The sequence below is a fragment of the Lepeophtheirus salmonis genome, chromosome 6, assembly GCF_016086655.4.
Source record: "Lepeophtheirus salmonis chromosome 6, UVic_Lsal_1.4, whole genome shotgun sequence".
Lineage (NCBI taxonomy): Eukaryota > Metazoa > Arthropoda > Copepoda > Siphonostomatoida > Caligidae > Lepeophtheirus > Lepeophtheirus salmonis.
In genome coordinates, this window is record NC_052136.2 from 2,788,492 (window position 1) to 2,792,094 (window position 3,603).

Below are 3,603 nucleotides of genomic sequence, written 5' to 3' on the forward strand. Positions count from 1 at the left end.
CTGCCGATGATTATATTTCAGACTGTGAAAATCCTTATTTCAATTATAATAGACACGCAATTTCCGAGATTGATAATTTTAATTTCAAAAATATTGATTATAGATTTCGATTCAAATTTCATTTCATTTATTCTATGAAGGAAACCTAAAAGAAAAAATATTATTATATATACTTAAATACTTAGAATTAATCTTAATATTCATAAAATTATTGGGAAAATGAAATACTTTTGAAATGTAAATGTCTATTATATATTATCATTTAACTAAAGTATTGAATTTAGATTTGTAATTCACTTAGGGCTCATTCATAAACCATGTGGTTCATTTTCACATCATTTTTACCCCCCTTCCCTCTTGTGGATTTACGTGGTTCTTCCGCCACCTTTAGAATTACTTGTTTTTTGTTACAACCGGTGTTTTTAGAAGACAAAAAAAATATTTATTAGTATTTTTTCATAAGAATCTTCTTCCTTTTTTTTCTTCATTCATATCATATATACAGATATATACAAAAATGAAATTAATATAATATGAGGAATTGAATTTCACTTACATGAATAAGCATTTTAACTTAAAATTAGACCTCAAAACGAAAAGCCAAGACCTAACAACAATTAAACATTTTTATTAGACGAGCACAAAATTATATAAAAAAATCACAAATTAAATATTTCAAAACATAGAAATCAATCCATTGGCAAAGGTGTCCGCAAGGGTACGGTAGCCCCCCCCCCCGGCATATGAAGAAATTTAAAAAAAAACTACTTCTATTGAAAAAAAATTAGCCCTCCCCGCCCTCAAAATCAATTTAATGATTTGTTTAATCTAGAAAAAAAAAAATTTGCTCGTCATGTACGTAGCTAAATCTGACAGTTTGTATTATTGGACAATAGCTTGATCCCAGGAATCACCACCCATCCATGGTATTTTTAAAGAAAAAGCACCATATCTAGCTGCAGGTTACAAAACTATTGCTTTCCAGTTTTCTTTATGAATTGTCTCTCCACATTTCAATATGGTTCACTTCTTTACGCTCGTAGAACCACGGGTTTTTTTGCAAATCCTCCCCCCAAAAAAAAAAAAAAAAAATCCAAAGCCTCTTATTGACCTTTTTTTAGAAGACAAAAAAATCAATATTATTCACAATTTTGATTTAATTTAGTTAGTTTTGTTTCTTTTATTTTTAAATTAGATTTTTTTAAAACCCTTATAAACACTTTTTGAAAAAATATATTTAATGTTTTTTCTTAAATGATTTTTTTAAAGGTAAGGTCACCTCTTTTTTCAAAAAAGAAAAGATAGATCATTTTCAAATTTTTCTTCTCTGTTCTCTCTGACTCATTTATGACATGTTTGCATATTATTCAAATCTTCGTGGTTTTAAATTGACCGGTCTGTTCTTCCCAACGACGATAAACATGGTTTTAGGCTTTATCCATATACCCTTGTCAGGCAATCCCTCTATTTGTGAGCTGGAGGGCATGTTGCCCCCCTCAAATAATTTTTTAGGGTCAACACAAAAATGTAAAAAGCCCCGGAATTTTTTTTCAACTTATAAAAGGTCGTTTCCTGAAATTCAGTCTCATCCAAAAAATTTGAACACCAAAAAGATTTCCAAAAAGTTTTCATCTCTTCTAAAAAACAAGCCCACTCCAAAATTAAAACCATACATACTCCCCTGCACATTAGCCATGTTGTTTGTGAATGTTTCCCTAAGAAAATAATGTTGTCAGTATGTTATTTTTTAAAAATGTATTTAAATAAATCAACTGATTTTCATGAGTAAAAAATGATTTTACTCTTATTTTATTAATAGTATAAATGGTTTAGTATTGTTCTTAAATATTATCTAATTTTAATTTTCTAATCCAAATTCTTGTATATTAAATGTATATGCTTATACATGGGCTGAAAAGTGCCTGGCTTGCTGTAGGACTACAAGACAAGAATCTCCAAAAAGGAATACTTAAATTGAAGATATCCGTGAGAAGTGTTTATCATGGGAAAGTGTAGATATCAAACAAAAAGCTATTGAGGACTCATAGCCATATCAACACGGCAAAGGTGAACAATTAGAAAAACTATATTTGAGCTATAGCCAAAATGAGTATCCTACAAAAAATAAGGAATTTTTTTCATGCAATAAAATAGGACATTTTAGATCAGAATGTAGAAATAAGAAAAATTTAACACATATAAAAATCGGATTTCAAAAAATAAAAGTACTGTGATTGTTAAATTACAAACAATTAGAATTAAGCAAACAAAATTCAGGAATCCGACTCAAATTATTAAAATAAAAATTTATCCAACGCAAAACACTGTGAGTGAAGAATTTAAAGTAAATGCAATACCCGATTCTGGAGAAACTGAGACGTTAGTTCCATTAAGTATTGTAGAAGCAGCCAAGCTGAAAATAGATCAAAGTCATATGGTCAAGATTTTAGCACCCGGAGATCAAAGCCTTTAATGTCAAGGGGCTGTGAGTATAATGGTCAGTTTTCAAGGTCACAAGGTCAACACTAAAGGTGTCTCCTAATATCGACGAATTGTTACTTTCATGGCATTTATTGAGGGACTTATTTGTAATACCAGGGGAATTTCCCAATAGTATACAACAAATTCAAAATCGTGTTTTCTCAATACTATCGATAAATACAAGCGATTTTGAAAACCATATTGTAGAGATCAAAAAGAAATATTTACTTGTATTTAATACAGAAGATGATTTAAAATCAATGAAGGGTAAGAAAATGCATATATATTTGAAAAAGAATATAGAAATTAAACCTGTAAGTTCACTGGTAACACGTTCAATTACAATGCATATAGAAGGGCAACTTTAGCTGAGGTACGAAAAATGGAGGGGCAAACAATAATTGAATCAGTTGAAAAGCCGACAGAATGGGCAAGTCCGATGTATATTGTACCTAAGGAGACTCTGGGTGAGGTGAGAACTGTGGTGGGTTATAGAGGATTGAAAATTTTTGTGGATAGGCCAATTCACCCTTTTCCTACACTAAATCAAGTAGCAAATGCCATTCCCCCAAATGCAGTGATATTTTTTACTCTGGATATATCAAAAGGCTACTGACAAGTTCCTTTTGATTAAGAAAGCATATTCCTAACTTGTTTGGTGAAGAAAACAATACACTAGAGCTCCAATGGGTTTAAATATTTCAGGAGATGAATATTGCCGCGGAGGTGACTGCAATGAGTGGTATAAAAAACATTCATAAAATAGTTGATGATATTTTGTGATATGGAGAGACATCGGAAGAACTCAATAACCTCTTGGATAAAGTTATAAAAAGATGTGTTGAAAATGGGATGAGGTGGAATCCAAGTAAGATACAAGTTGGAGAAGAAGTTAAATTTGCGGGTCTCATAATAGGAAAAAACGGTGTTAAAGTGCATCCGTGTAAAATTGAAGCAATAATTAAATTAACTAAAAACCAGGAATATTTCACAGCTTATTAGTTTTTTGTTTTGTTTGGTAAACAAGTTAACTCATTTTTCAACGGATGTTATACTTCCTATGAGTCAATTACGGGGATTATTAAGTTCCAAAAATGTATTCCATTTGTTACCTGATCACTC